Source organism: Triturus cristatus, chromosome 4_1 (genome assembly GCF_964204655.1).
Source record: "Triturus cristatus chromosome 4_1, aTriCri1.1, whole genome shotgun sequence".
Taxonomy (NCBI): Eukaryota; Metazoa; Chordata; class Amphibia; order Caudata; family Salamandridae; genus Triturus; species Triturus cristatus.
Window position 1 is genome coordinate 34,612,146 of NC_140585.1, and position 16,680 is coordinate 34,628,825.

Sequence of the window (16,680 nt, forward strand, 5' to 3'; positions counted from 1 at the left end):
CTTCCCTACACCTCTCTGTCCACTCACTCAATGTTCCCTCCTCTCCCACACCTTCTAATTGTAGCATTTATGGAGCGCTTTAAACCAGGCGGCATCAAAGCGCTAAACCGGAAGAGAACCGTGTGAAAGGCGAGGACCCAAAGCAGAGACAACCTCAACTACCAGGCAACTCTAAGGGGGGACTGACACGAAAAGAACCGCGTTTTCAGCTGCGTAGGAAAGAAAGTTCAGGTGCGAGATTAGACTCCTAACATGTTCCTGGAGGGAGCTCACACCCGGCGCCGCCACTGTCCTTTCTTCTCTAGCTCTTCCCAGGCTCTCACCCTCCCCTCTGCCCTCTCCACTACCCCTCCCCCCCCCCTCCCCCCCCCCACCGGTCTGCCTTCCCTTCCCTATACTCTGCCCTTTCCACACTGCTCTTTTCAATCCGTCTTCAGACTCGCTCTCTCCTCTCTCTCTTCTTTTCTACCGCCCCCCTCACCCCCTGCCCCTTTCTAACATCCCCTCTCTCCCTTCACCCTTGTAGCGCCTCTTCGGGCGCCTCTTCTTCCATCCACTACACCATCTCTCCTCCGTCAGCTCTCACTTCCCTCCCTTCCAGCCTCACTCATGGCTCTCTCCTACTCTCTTCTCTGCCACCCTCATGCTTACCTCGTCTACCTCACGCCTCTTTTCCATACTGTCATTTTCTGCCACCCGTTCTTGTCTCTCCACACTTCCCTCTTACCCCCTGCTCTGATCTTGTCTCTCCACTGCCCCTCATTCTCTTTTCTATCCTCCGCAAAGTACTCCTTAACCTCCTCCTCACAGACAAGCTCTCACCTGCTTCCGAGCTCTGCCCCTCTGCCCATCTCTGACCTGCCTCTGACCTCTGCCCATCTCTGCCCTGCCTCTGACCGTCTGCCGATCTCTGGCCTGCCTCTGACTCTCTGCCCATCTCTGGCCTGCCTCTGAGCTCTGCCCATTTCTGGCCTGCCTCTGACTCTCTGCCCATCTCTGGCCTGCCTCTGAGCTCTGCACATCTCTGACCTGCCTCCGCGCTCCGACCCTGTGCCCATATGTGATCTACCTCTGAGCTCTGCCCATCTCTGACCTGCCTCTGACCCTCTGCCCACCTCTGACCTGCCTCCGAGCTCTGCCCCTCTGCCCATCTCTGACCTGCCTCCGAGCTCTTCCCCTCTGCCCATCTCTGACCTGCCTCCGAGCTCTGAATAGTTATTGCACATCTTCACAGGCCCTTTATTTCAGCAGACCCTATCCGATTGGGATAGCGTCTAGGGCCTGGGGACATAGATGGGGCCATCTACAACTCCAGGAGCCATAGCTCACTGGTAAGTCTTGGGCCTGTGGTTATAAGGGATCTCACAAGGTTTGAGTCCAGCTAGCACTGTCAAACTGTCATGAGGTGGCAGAATGTCAAACTCTTCTTTCTGCAGGGACGGTTCCCTTCCAGCTAGTTGCAGGAAGCCCTAGATAGGAGAGGTGCAGGTAAGACTATAGCGGGTTGGTGGGGGGCCCTGGCTGCGACGGTTAGCCGCCTCCAGGGCTGTGGCAGAGTTACAGGGCGATCTGGAAGCAGGCCGGTACAAAGGGTACCTCTGCGCGGCACCATAGGGGGTGCCTGAGCCAAAACCGAGGAGCCTCAAGGGAGGTCCCGGAAGCCGTGTCGGCGCCCCGCTAGTCCTGCGGGCGGTTGTGGGCCTGAACAACCGGGGGCTTGCTATGCGACGCTCCGCCCCGAGAGGGGGGGCGTGAGTAGAATTACCAACGGCACGTGATCGTAGAAAGAATCACCGGGAGGGCAGCAACGGCGGGCATCGCTCCCGCGCTGCCCGGCTCATCAGGCGGGCGGGCAACCCAGTTGGTTGCCTGCCCTTGGATCGCCCGTAAGATAACCCACTCATTACATATTCTGGAATTATGTAATAAACCTGCAGCATTGTTACCCAACACCAACTGTCTTGTGTGTGTCATTTGGGTACCTATTATGGGGGAGGGGGGACAGCGGGGTGCCCCTGGGGGTACTATGCCGCTGACCGCGGCCCCCGCAGGGGGCCAATCGGCGGTCGGCACCTTAGTGCCCCCGGGGCACCGGTCACCCCTCCACACCCCCTCCCACTGGGGGGGGCGGAGACGCAGACCGGAGCCCCCCTCCTCGGGCTGGCCGGAAGTGACGCGCAATGCGTGTCACTTCCTGGCCCTGGTGTGAGGGGGAGGCTATTTAGCCTTCCCCAACCCACCTGGCGACCTCTGTCGCCCACCTCGCCATTTCCCTCCCTACCGCTTACCCGGCGTAGGCGTTGGGTGGGGGGGGTTTCTGAGCGTTGTAATGTTTTCTTTTTCGTTGCAGGCGGAGTTACAGGGCGATCTGGAAGCAGGCCGGTACAAAGGGTACCTCTGCACGGCACCATAGGGGGTGCCTGAGCCAAAACCGAGGAGCCTCAAGGGAGGTCCCGGAAGCCGTGTCGGCGCCCCGCTAGTCCTGCGGGCGGTTGTGGGCCTGAACAACCGGGGGCTTGCTATGCGACGCTCTGCCCCGAGAGGGGGGCGTGAGTAGAATTACCAACGGCACGTGATCGTAGAAAGAATCACCGGGAGGGCAGCAACGGCGGGCATCGCTCCCGCGCTGCCCGGCTCATCCGGCGGGCAGGCGGCCCAGTTGGCTGCCTGCCATTGGATCGCCCGTAAAATAACCCACCCATTACATATTCTGGAATTATGTAATAAACCTGCAGCATTGTTACCCAACACCAACTGTCTTGTGTGTGTCATTTGGGTACCTATTATGGGGGTGGGGGGACAGCGGGGTGCCCCTGGGGGTACTATGACATTTCCCCATCGGTGCCTCGCCTCACAGCTCTGATCAGCTGACTCGCATCCGAGCCCAGACCTGCCTCCGAGATCTCAACAGCGCCTGGACTGCCTCTGAGCTCTCCTCCAGGCTCTGACCAGCCACAGAGCTCTGACCTCTTATCACTGACTGGGGTCCCATCCCTAGCATGCCTCCGAGCTCTGGAGAGAACCAGACCTGCCCGCGTGCTCTGAATAGCACCCACACTGCCTCGCAGCTGCCTGACGACCAGAGCTGACAACTTAAGAGCTGAGGAACCAGGTTCGAGTCTCAGCGTCGGTTCGATATCCTGTGATTCTGGGCACATCACTTAATCTCCCCCTGTCTACCACAAATGCGTGTCTGTCCTTATATAATGTAACTGGTGCTCTTCCCTTAAAGCGCTCCAATACCTCCGCTCTGACCCTCTGCCCATTTCTGACCCGCCTCGGAGCTTTGAGCCTCTGTCATCCCTGGACTGCCTTTGAGCTCGGACCCTCTGACCTGCCTCGGAGCTTTGAGCCTCTGTCCATCCCTGGACTGCCTTTGAGCTCGGACCCTCTGACCTGCCTCGGAGCTTTGAGCCTCTGTCCATCCCTGGACTGCCTTTGAGCTCGGACCCTCTGACCCGCCTCGGAGCTTTGAGCCCCTGTCCATCCCTGGACTGCCGTTGAGCTCGGACCCTCTGACCCGCCTCAGAGCTTTGAGCCTCTGTCCATCCCTGAACTGCCTTTGAGCTCTGACCTGCCTCAGAGCTTTGAGCCCCTGTCCATCCCTGGACTGCCTTTGAGCTTGGACCCTCTGACCTGCCTAAGAGCTTTAAGCTTCTGTCCATCCCTGGACTGCCTTTGAGCTCGGACCCTCTGACCCGCCTCAGAGCTTTGAGCCTCTGTCCATCCCTGGACTGCCTTTGAGCTCTGACCTGCCTCAGAGCTTTGAGCCCCTGTCCATCCCTGGACTGCCTTTGAGCTTGGACCCTCTGACCTGCCTAAGAGCTTTAAGCTTCTGTCCATCCCTGGACTGCCTTTGAGCTCGGACCCTCTGACCCGCCTCAGAGCTTTGAGCCCCTGTCCATCCCTGGACTGCCTTTGAGCTCGGACCCTCTGACCCGCCTCAGAGCTTTGAGCCTGTCCATCCCTGAACTGCCTTTGAGCTCTGACCTGCCTCAGAGCTTTGAGCCCCTGTCCATCCCTGGACTGCCTTTGAGCTTGGACCCTCTGACCTGCCTAAGAGCTTTAAGCTTCTGTCCATCCCTGGACTGCCTTTGAGCTCGGACCCTCTGACCCGCCTCAGAGCTTTGAGCCCCTGTCCATCCCTGGACTGCCTTTGAGCTCGGACCCTCTGTCCCGCCTCAGAGCTTTGAGCCTCTGTCCATCCCTGGACTGCCTTTGAGCTCGGACCCTCTGACCCGCCTCGGAGCTTTGAGCCCCTGTCCATCCCTGGACTGCCTTTGAGCTCGGACCCTCTGACCCGCCTCGGAGCTTTGAGCCCCTGTCCATCCCTGGACTGCCTTTGAGCTCGGACCCTCTGTCCCGCCTCAGAGCTTTGAGCCTCTGTCCATCCCTGGACTGCCTTTGAGCTCGGACCCTCTGACCTGCCTCGGAGCTTTGAGCCTCTGTCCATCCCTGGACTGCCTCTGGGCTCTCGAAAGCCTCAGACCCTTGACTTTTCTCCCATCACTGACCTCTGACCCGGGTCGAGTTCGCGTTTTATAAAACAGCAAATAAACAAACTTCCTCTGAGGTGTTTAGTTGTCTTAGGGTGACACACATGCACATCCACCCCCCCCCCCGCCCCCCACACACAGTCATCACACAAACACTCGGCTGCTACCGTACAGAGGGTTGTTCCGCACTTACCTCCCAGCGCCTTGAGGTACCCTGAAGAGCCTTGAAGTGTCCGGCGCTCCCGCGGGAGGGACGAAGCCTACACCGGCTGCAGCGCCTCGTCTGTGCCTCCCTCTGCCTCAGCTCTCCTTCCCTTGTTCGTTGACTCTGCCCCAGCCCTCTGCTGCCCACCTCTGACCGGCTCGCCTCTTCCTCCCTCCAGCCCCAATCCCTCCGATCCTTCCCCCTCTCCCCTGGGTGCATTAGCCCTCCTCCTCTTTCTCCTCTCTCTCTCTCTCTCTCACCGTCTCTCAGTCCCACCTCAGCCAAACATTCCCGAGCTCCCCCCAACCTCTCTCTCTTTCCTCCGTCTCCTCTGCCCCCTCTGAGCTCTCTCACTTTCCTGCGTCTCCTCTGCCCCCTCCTCGTCCCCTCGCTACAATGTCCTGTCTCTTCTCCCTCTCTCCACCTGTCTCCCACCTTCTTCGTTCCGCCCTACCCTGCCCCTGTCTCCACCTCTCCCTGTCAGTTCCAGTATCTCTCCTCTCCCCTATCCCCCTCGCCCCCTCCTCTGTCTCTCTTCCTCACTGCCACTAACGCTAACCTGTTATCCCTGTCTCGTTCCCTTGTCTCACTCTGTGGCCTGTCTCACACAGAGTGAACACCCTCCCTCCTCTCTCCCCCCCCCCCCCCCCTCGGGAGCCTGTCTCATACGCCCATCGCCCTCTCCCTCCCCTGTCTCCCTCTGTAGTCTGTCTCACACAGAGCGGGCACTGCTTCTACCCCTCTCGTTCCTGTCTCCCTGTCTCTCCTCTCTCTCTACCCTCTCACTTGTCTCTCCTCTTTCTACCCTCTCACTGCCCCCCGTCTCCCTGTCTCTCCTCTCTCTCTACCCTTTCACTGGTCTCCACTCAACTCTGCCCCCTTCGCCTGTCTCTCCTCTCTCTACCCTCACACTAGTCTTCCCCCTCCCCCGCCCCTCTCCCCTGTCTCTACTTTCCTTCTACCATCTCACTGGTCTCCTCTCACCGCTGCCCCCCCTATCCTGTCTACCGGTCTCTGCTCTCTTTGTTCCCTCTCACTGGTCTCCCCCTCTCCCCTGTCTCCCTGTCTCTCCTCTCTCTAACCTCTCACTGGTACCCCCTCTCCAGTGTCTCCCTGTCTCTCCTCTCTCTCTACCCTCTCACTGGTCTCCCCCCTCTGCCCTGTCTCACTGTCTCTCCTCTCTCTCGACCCTCTCACTGGTCTCCCATCTTCCCACTGGTCCCCCTCTCTCCTCTCTCCTCTCTCCTGTCTCCCTGTCTCTTCTCTCTCTCTCTAACCTCTAACTGGTCTCCCCCTTCTCCAGTGTCTCCCTGTCTCTCCTCTCTCTCTACCCTTTCACTGGTCTCCACCCTCCCCCCTCTCTCACTGTCTCTCCTCTCTCTCGACCCTCTCACTGGTCTCCCCCTCCCCCCTGTCTCACTGTCTCTCCTCTCTCTCTACCCTCTCACTGGTCTCCCACGTCCCCCCTGTCTCACTGTCTCTCCTCTCTCTCGACCCTCTCACTGGTCTCCCCCCTCTCCCCTGTCTCACTGTCTCTCCTCTCTCTCTACCCTCTCACTGGTCTCCCCCGCCCCCTATCCCCTCTACCCTGTCTCTCCTCTCTCTCTAAACTCTCACTGGTCTCCCATCTTCCCACTGGTCCCCCTCTCTCCTCTCTCCTGTCTCCCTGTCTCTTCTCTCTCTAACCTCTAACTGGTCTCCCCCCTCTCCAGTGTCTCCCTGTCTCTCCACTCTCTCGACCCTCTCACTGGTCTACCCCCTCCCCCCTGTCTCACTGTCTCTCCTCTCTCTCTACCCTCTCATTGGTCTCCCCCGCCCCCTCTCACCTCTACCCTGTCTCTCCTCTCTCTCTCTACCCACTCACTGGTCTCCCCTTTTCCCCCTGGTCCCCCTCTCCCCTGTCTCCCTGTCTCTTCTCTCTCTCTACCCTCTCACTGGTCACCCCTGCCCCCTCTTCCCTGTCTCCCTGGTAAACAGACACACACAGTGCCCCCCCCCCCCCCCCCGCTTATCCGCCGAGGAGAACAGAGCTCCTATTTTTATCACAGATTAACAGGTGTTATCCCTTCAATCACGCCTCCTGCCCCCCCCACAGGCATGACCCCTGTGACCTCCAGCTGACATCTTCCGTCAGGGGGCGGCCATATTATCTGGACAAGGGGGGCGTGTCTCGTGCGTGAGAAGGGAGACATGACAGCCCCAGTCTGGGGACACCCAGCAGTTTAGGAGTACCGTCAGCCCCTCCCCCTCATTCCCACCCACCCCCGCCCGAACGCGAATCCTCCACAAACCCGAGGCTGTCCCTCAATCTCAGGGGATCTGTTGACCTCAGGGTCCCAGGCAGGAGTTGTCTCGGCCCCCTCCCCACCTTGACCCTCACATGCCTGGACACCCTCAGGGGTGGTCCCTCAATCTCAGGGATTCTGATGACCACGGGGTCTAAGGCAGCGGGGAGGAGGGTCTCAGCACCCCCTTATCCTGACCATCACATGCCTGGACACCCTCAGGGGTTGGCCCTCAGTCTCAGGGATTCTGTTGACCTCAGAGTCCCAGGCAAGGGTTGTCTCAGCACCCTCCCCACCCTGACCCTCACATGCCTGGATACCGTCAGGGGCGGTCCCTCAATCTCAGGGATTCTGTTGACATCGGGGTCCCAGGCAGGGGTGGTGTCCCTGCACCCCCACCCTGACCTTCACATGCCTGGACACCCTCAGGGGTTGGCCCTCAGTCTCAGGGATTCTGATGACCGCGGGGTCTCAGGCAGCGGGGAGGGGGGTCTCAGCACCCCCTTATCCTGACCCTCACATGCCTGGACTCCCTCAGGGGTTAGCCCTCAGTCTCAGGGATTCTGATGACCGCGGGGTCTCAGGCAGCGGGGAGGGGGGTCTCAGCACCCCCTTATCCTGACCCTCACATGCCTGGACTCCCTCAGGGGTTAGCCCTCAGTCTCAGGGATTCTGATGACCGCGGGGTCTCAGGCAGCGGGGAGGGGGGGTCTCAGCACCCCCTTATCCTGACCCTCACATGCCTGGACACCCTCAGGGGTTGGCCCTCCGTCTCAGGGATTCTGCTCCGACCTGAAGTACTGCATGCACACAGGAGTATGGACTGAGTAGTGTGACACTCCCTAGTTTAATCAATCCGGATTTGGAAGGCGCTGCTATTCAACCGTGGGGTTATCCAGGCGCTAGGCTGATGGGCTCAGTCGAAAATCCAGGCAGGCATGAAGCACATAGGGACCCGCCTATTTATTGTCAGTTATCCCATGTCACTAATCCACAACATTGTCTCCAGGTTTACCCCGGCGGTTCACACAGTACATGGGGGCATATCAGCAACAACCGGCGATAATTATCGCTAAGCGCACTTTGCGCTAGAATAGTTATCGCCGGCTAACGTGGATTTTTATCGCTGAGATAGCGTGCTATTAGCAACGCTTATCTCAAAAGCAATAAAAATTCTTGCGCTAACTGCCTAACGTGAGATTATCGCTGGAAATCCAGCGATAATCTCACGAAATGTGGCGTTAGCTTGTTGATAGGGCCCCACAAACTTAGCCATGATATCCACCTTCCATAGGATATCATGGCTAAGTCAGTCCTGAAGCAGGCGTAAGGAAAGTAGCGATAACAGGGGTTATCGCTACTTTTCTTGCCGCTATGCTTCATAGCGTGGGGCTTGATGATAGGAGAAATGTCGCTTAGCGACATTTCTCCTGTCATGTCAGGAACGCCCACTTGGCATCTCATTAGAGATGCAAAGCTGGGCGTTAAGAATTTGTGCGCTTATGCAAGGTTTTACGCGTTAGCGTGACCTTGCTAATTGGGCGATAAACTTATTGCCGCTTTTCGGTCGAAAACGGCCGCAAAAGCGGCGATAATTTTCTATCGCCGCCTTGTAAATATGCCCCATGGTTTCCAGGTTTACACCGGCGGCACACACGCAGTATCAGAGAAAGAACAAACAGCAGACCAAGGTCAAGCACATCCAGTCTGTATGTACAGTAAATTCAAAAGGTGGTGCAGTCGCTTCCCACACCCGCCGTCCAGGGGTGTCAGTGGTAGCCAAATTCACAAGAGAAAATGGAAGGTGCACTCGTTGCGAAGTCAATACACATACATCGAGATCTGTTCCAGAATTGCTTCTTTTTATTCAATCAATCTTTTTAAAACTGGCACACAGCCAACACGTTTCGTTCCCGATTTTTGCCAGAGGAAACTTTGTCAGGGCTCCTATATGTTCAGCTGGTCGAATAGCAGAAAAGGTATATATGTGATGGAATTTGGACCCAATGGGGCAGAATATTAGCCTCAATAGCGGTATGATTGGCAAATTTCTCTCGACTCAGGGTAGTCAGTTTAGAGATTTCCTATGTAGTACGATCAAACTGAAAATGGGGTCCAAAAATCATTTTTCCATTAAAGAGCTTTATAAATGTGGAGTAACCCTGTATAGGCTAATGCAAGAACGTCTCCTCGTCAAGCGTCAAGGTGAATTTGGCACACACACAGTACGTGGTCTGCAGCTTTAACCCTGTGGCGCACACACAGTACATGGTTTCCAGGCTTACACCGGCGGCTCACACACAGTATGTGGTCTGCAGCTTTACCCCTGTGGCGCACACACATTACATGGTTTCCAGGTTTACACTGGCGGCACACACACAGTACGTGGTCTGCAGTTATACCCCTGTGGCACACACATTACATGGTTTCCAGGTTTACACCAGTGGCACACACACAGTACGTGGTCTGCAGTTTTACCCCTGTGACGCACACACAGTACATAGTTTCCAGGTTTACACCGGCGGCACACACACAGTATCTAGTCTGCAGTTTTACCCCTGTGGTGCACACACAGTACATGGTTTCCAGGTTTACACCGGCGGCACACACACAGTACGTGGTCTGCAGTTTTACCCCTGTGGCGCACACACAGTACATGGTTTCCAGGTTTACACTGGCGGCACACACACAGTACGTGGTCTGCAGTTTTACCCCTGTGGTGCACACACAGTACATGGTTTCCAGGTTTACACCGGCGGCACACACACAGTACGTGGTCTGCAGTTTTACCCCTGTGGCGCACACACAGTACATGGTTTCCAGGTTTACACCGGCGGCACACACACAGTACGTGGTCTGCAGTTTTACCCCTGTGGCGCACACACAGTACATGGTTTCCAGGTTTACACCGGCGGCACACACACAGTACGTGGTCTGCAGTTTCACCCCTGTGACGCACACACAGTACATGGTTTCCAGGTTTACACTGGGTGGCACACAAACAGTACGTGGTCTGCAGTTTTACCCCTGCGGCGCACACTGTAGGAAGCTGGCTCTGTATACACTATACCAAAGTGAGGTATGGTGTGAACAGAGTCCAGGGGATCCCCAGATGTTTAGCAGAGGTTAAATTAGACAATCACTAACAGCTCTCTTTGTTGTAGTGTGGGCGAGCAGTTAGGCTTATCCAGAGAGTGTGTTAAGCATGTATTGTATTCACTCAATAAAGGACTGATTACACACACTCAGAGACAGAATCCAGACTCATTGAGTAAGTATAAAAAGGTATCCTTATGTTTTATTTCTAGAACCAAGCAGATCTGAGGACAGGCACGGAGAATATACTCACAAAGGCAAAACTTTACAAGGAAATGCAGTTGTGAATGGAATTGCAATCGTTACAGGTTCGTATTTGCTTTGAAAATGGTTACAAATATATAGAAATTACTTTTGTGTTACTTTTGGATTACATCAATTTCTCGGGGTGATATGCCTAGATATAACACCGTGGATCTTACAATACAACGGTAAGTAAGAAACTTTGGTTTAAAGCAAATTTTCTTTTCTTTCATACAAAAACAGTTCAACACAACATTTTAGGAACAAAAACGTGTAACATTGGTTCCTATGGGGAAAAGAAGGTTATCGGTTTCTAGGTAAGTAAACGGCCTGTAAGAATAAATTTGTGGGGGTTAGAACCAAGGTTCAGTGAGACACTCAAATTGCACCACTACCGGAACTGGGGCATCTTGGTGCAGAGTGCAGGGGCACAACATTAGCCAATGGGGCTAAGGGGGCCTTCAGTCAGGGGCTGCTTATGAGCAGACCACTCGGGTGTGGGAGCAAAGCTCCTGGGGTTAGGATCAGCACTGTAGGGGCCAATAATCAGCACAGGAGCTGCACCATCAGCGGCACAGGGGCGGCCGGGTGCAAGGTGCAAAGAAGAGCCCTGTGGTGTGCAAGGAAGATCTCTAGGTTGAAGAAAAGGCTGCTGGCTCGGTCAAGGAGGTTTCCTGAGCTTGTATTGATAACCCCTTCCACAACTCTTGTTAGCCGACGAAGCTGAAGACTATTAGCCATGGGGCCCCAGAAAGGTAAAAGACCCCTTGCAGCATCATCAAACTGTTGCCAGGTGGTATCTTTCTGAACTATATCTTCAGTGTCAACAACCCTTCTGACTCGGGGCAAGTACGTACTCCTATGCTGCAGCCGATGATCTTTATGGTAATTGGGCGGGGCAATATACACAGGGGGAAGAAGGAAAGAGAGATAACATCTGCCAGACCTCCCCCTCGGGAGCCAGACGTGAGCTTGGGATCCACAGACAAAATAGACATTATGGGGTAGGATCAAGGGCGGACTATTAATCGTTCTCAGTCTGTAGGTGTGAAGAAATATGATTTTCTTCTCAGGGGTCTCACTGATACTTAGTCCATTCAAACCAATAATAAAGAATTTGGCACAGAAGCTGAAATATAGAAGAACATTTTTATTAAACTCAAATGAGTGTGACTACGTCACACAGAAGCCGTAGCAACTGAATGAGGTAGTTCATAGAATGGTCTTACTTCAAGTCTTATATACTCTTTATCCTGCCCCAGGCATGTAAGGGAGTTGTACCAATTACATTCCTAAACAAATGGAAAATCTGGAGGGTCAGCAGGTGAGTGGCCTTTGGGGTTTTAGCAGGATATGGGCAAAACATTATAATTACATAGTTCACAAAGGTTAATCTGATTTAGATGGCACTGCAGGGCATGGCATGATTACATGTACAGTATCTTGATTGGCAATCTCAGACAAAGATCGATCAGGGAAATTGGCTTTGCGGGGTCAGTTTCAGGTGAAGAGGTCAGTTTCTTACAGTTCATTCCAGAGTCAGAAAGAAACCTAGTTAATGTATACATGGACTAAGAAGGCCAGGCCACTTTGTTCGCCAGGCTACCTTCACAGGCCTACGTGAGGGCAACACAAAATGGTGGCACAATATAAAATGGAGTCAGTCTCGAGAATTACAGAACCTCAGACCCTCTTTTTGCCATTACGTAGGCAATAACCTAAGACTCATGTTAATCTGAATCTAGGTCTATATCGATATTCATTAGGTCGTCAAGGTGTTGCTGTAACATCATCTTATTATTCTCTACTGCTCTCGGGACAGGTCTCCGAACACACATAGTAGCACAAAGACTCACTTCTGGTGGACCATTTTTGGATGCTAGAGGCGGAGCAACTTCCTCTTCATGGCAATTCAGTCAAATGAGAACTTAATTAACATTTACTTTATACAATTGCACTGGAATCGCTTGTGCAACTGTGCCCAAAGTCCGTTCCAAGCCTCTCTGGCAGGCTTCTATCGTCCATCAAATCCGCTTCCATTGTCTTCTTCCGCATTGGGCCTCTCGATTCAGGCCTCTTCATGAAAATAGTATTGCTTAGTTGGAGTGCCCTCCTGGCAAACACTCACAGCTCACTTGAAAGTCTCAATGTCTCAAGGCAGTGCACCAGTGTCTCTCCTCTGCGGCAGACACTACAAATAATGTGCTCTTCATTGGTCATGGGCACAGATCATCTTGTGCAGACCCGGGTCTACATTCTCAGGCTCCAACACTCATTATTCAGTGTCAAAGGACGCTCAGGCTGCTCTTTCATGGGCACCATAATGTAGTGCCTTTTGTCAATCTTAGATTCTCCGGTGCACTGCCCTTCCATTGGAGCAAAGAAAAAGGGGGGGGGGGGGGTGGCCAAAACTCAGGCCAAGGGGTTCAAGGGACTGCTCACTGTCAGAGGTTGCCAGCACATGACAGGTAGAAAACTCAAGGCTCAAATCAACCCTGCCATCAACAGCCCCTCCTTCTTTTCTGATGCTCAACGCCTTCTGATGAAGCAAGCACGATGCTTTGGAGATACCATTGATGGCGCGCTGGCGATCACTGTCCAGCCTTGCTACTTTTCTGGGTGCTGGGACTGTAGGGCCAAGACCTCCGGCCCTCATCTGTAGCTGTCACTGATGGGAATTATGCTTAAATCAATGTTCTGCAGGTTATTATGACTTAATTCCCGCAGAATCTAGTGACGTAGGAAATGTGACACAGTTGTTAGTTTCCTTCAGTTTAGAATAAAAACAGTTCATTGTATTTAACAATAGGACTGCAGGCAGGTGGCCTGCAATCTTCAAGGGAGTGGCCAGAAGCCATGGGACAACTCTGGTTTAGAATGCACTGTCACTCTCATAAGACGCAAAGGCAAAGGCAGTACTTCTAGTCCAGGCGTCTCCAACGAGTAGCTCGGGAGCCACTGGTACCTTCAAAGTAGCTCTCTGAGGCGAAGTTAAGCCCAGAATCAATTTCCGAGTAGGTGCCTATTAAAGAAGGCAGCACTGATCATCTCAAGACCCTAAGAGTGACAGCCAGCCAAACATATCACAGTAACTCACACCAACACTCAAACACACAGTGTGCCAGCCTATAGGATCTGCTACATGACAGTCTGTATCCAATCTCAATATAATTAAGCCACAAGGAGATTGACCATGTTGCAGACTCTCCTTTATCAGTCACAACATGTGTGTGAACAGTGCACCATCAAAAAGGTATGGCAGCAGTAGCCTGAGCTGTAATCAGTGCTGACCCACCAAAATGTGGTACTGCAGGAGTCAGAGTGAAAATGTGTCAGTTTAGATGATCAGCTCAAAACCTGAGGAGGACAGGGTATGATACAGACCAGAGAAAACTAAGAGACTTTTAGAACAGATCACCATATTAAGCGCTCCTAATAGAGAAAGAGGTTGCTTCAAGGGGAGTGTGAAGAAAACAAAAAGTGCTCATGAAGTAGGACAGATATAAAGGAGGGGAATCCAAAAGGCAAATTCAATAACCAATCAATTAAACATTCTGGTATCATTAGTAAAACTGGACGTGGTTCATAGTGGAACCAGTTTTACAGATAGGCCAGTCCCTTATGGAGTTACAAATATTCATTTCATGATTTTCTAATGGGATAAACATCTCTTAAATTACTACATCTGTGTGTTCCTACATTCCTTCTCTAGAACACCTCAAAAGGGGAAACACATGATACAAATGATCAGGGGCATGCAGATACCTCCCTTTAATAATTGTGCAGCAAGTGCACCATGCAATACACAGGCTAAACAATATCTCCTCATGATCACTGAGAATACCTGTCACCCTAGTCTAATAATTCTCAGGTCTCTGGTGTCTGATCTACAATTTTTCCTTTCCCTAGTCACCTGTCCGGAGGGGGCACTATACCCACTTAAAATCACAATCCTGCTACTCAGGACAGCAAATAAGAAACTCTTGGTGTCTCGTATGACTACATGTAGAAGTGCAATATCATAAGGAAAGTTAGGTCACCTTTAGCAAGAGCCACAGATTTATAGTTCATCCTTAGGGTCTAATCAGGGAACATCAATCTAGGCTGCTCGTTCCTTAAAGGAAGGAGCATTAACATGACTAACTGCAGGTGACACACTTTTAATCCTGTATATCTCTTATTTATTTATTATTATTTTTCAATACCATTATAGCCAAATAGACATGCACTGGTGAAGTGTTGTCTGTCATATTCACAGCATGAAATATCATATCTGTGAAATTTAGTAACTAGAACAAGTCCAACCAACTGTTGCGTAGCGATGGGCATCGTCATGACCATCCCCTCACAACACAGGGGAGCTTGTAATAGTATCAGAAGCAACAACATAAAACAAAAACATACATAAAATAAAAAACACACATGTCAAGCCATCAGATATACGTGCTGTATACCAAGCACAAAAAGCATAGACAAATTACAATAGCACATATAAATGAGCGGTGACGCACGCACTTCATGCAGCCCAAAACCCAATATTCGGGCCTGCTTAATTTGTCAGGCTTAAAATTAAAAGTACACTTTCTTTTACTTTCCTCACCCTCCTTTTGACAACTGGTCACCAGTTAGTGGTGATCAGCTGTCAAATACAACTTACTGTGTCGCTTCTGACACACAGGACCAGCAGGAACAATTCATAGAAGGACAAAATGCAAAACCGTGAAAAACACACGAACATTTTTTCTTCAAAGGAGTCATACAAAAACTCATCTTGTTTCAACATACTGCTAACCCCCACCTTACTGAACTCAAGGTAAAACTCTGCCTCTCCTCAGCCCTCTCTCTCTTCACCCTGAAGCTGTCAAAGACAAAAAGCCTTCCTAACTCTTTCTAACTTGCAATAACCAACCCTTATCCAAAACCACATACCATTTATATTACTCCCTATAGGGGCCACAATCCACTCCTATTCCCAGACTCAAAAACATCTACTGTGAATAATTCACAGAACACAACAACACAACATACCAGCTTTAGAACAAATGCTTGTTACCACCCTATGCAATGGTACTCATTTCATCGACCTTAAATGGATGTAGGTCCAGCTAGAGTTAAAACCTTCAACCCTGATATTAAACTCAAACCTCTGCACCGGGCACATTGGCTCACTGAGCCATTAAAAGCAACCCCAAATGAGAACAACCTGCAAATTTGTATTATACCTAAATGTATGCATTTACTGAAGCCTAAGGCACTTTAAAAGCTACTCTGAATGAAAAAAAATGCTGCCTAAATAGTGCCCTCACCCAATTTCGACTTTGACACCTGGGGCACTTAAAAATAAATATCCTATAATTGTGCTACATATTAATCATCCTCAGAATGTTCTTTACAAATTGCAGAGATTGGACATTAGACATATCTCATGTAAATCCTTAGAAAAACGAGTTTTTTACGCCTGCGCCAAGTGAAATTCCATATGCAAATGTTCTAATTTTTGCGGTTCAACACAACTAAAATTAAATGTTAATGCGAGGAGGTCACAGTATGAGTATTAAGCTTTATACATATTAAAAAACGAATTTAGAAGCACTTATTTTTAATAATTCTTTTTCATAATTAATAATTATTTTTAATAAACCCAATCATTTTTGATAGGTCCATATATAAAAGTAAGCTGCATCCCTTGCCTATCATTTTAGACGCATTTATTTATAAGCCTAAACACAGAAGCTTAACTTGAAACATGACAAATTCTTGCGCCACTTTTTTTTTATTTTTTTAAAAAGAACAATTATTCTAACATTAGAACAAAGAATATGCTTATAAAAAATGCTTAAAGAGAGGAAACCCTTAATTGAAATGTCTTCTTGTAATACAAAATAATGAACCGTAGTTTTGGAACCTTTTTTAAAACAACAGCCTGAAATGCAAAGTTCCACCCGTGTTTAACTGAGGGCGAAGTCCTGGCTTGAGTAAACATTCCTGTCTATTCGTGACCTGCTATTTGCTCCGCGGCAGTAAAAGCTTGTCTCTCAGTGTTATAACATGAGCACGGTGTCAGTCTTTTTCAAACTCTGACATATCAATGCGTATTGCGTTTGAGTTCAGCAAAGATTTACTTTAGCTGAAGTGTTTGCCTGTTAATATCTAATACAATGTATGTAAGTAAAAAAATACTATAAGTTTATTTTTCTACAAAACACACAATTTCGTTTTTGATGCCTTTTTATTCCTAGTGAATGTGAATTTTAATTTAATCTTTTAAGCATTTAACAGTTTGTATATATGCATAATTGCTTACTCTATAAATTAAATAGCAACATATAGCTATTGTAGCATATCACATGGTTCA

At 50.9% G+C, this 16,680-nt stretch overlaps 1 protein-coding gene across 3 annotated transcripts in view; it reads right to left on the reverse strand.

Annotated features, from left to right (window-relative positions):
- The window catches only part of LOC146839389 (uncharacterized), a 136,116-nt gene extending 130,822 nt beyond the window's left edge, over window positions 1-5,294 (reverse strand). For all 3 annotated transcript variants that reach the window (XR_014981065.1, XM_085651415.1, XM_085651416.1), the window contains exon 1: window positions 4,690-5,294. The gene's annotated coding sequence lies outside the window, so the exon portion shown is untranslated. The remainder of the gene's footprint in view (window positions 1-4,689) is intronic.
- Between the last annotated feature and the right edge of the window lie 11,386 nt (window positions 5,295-16,680).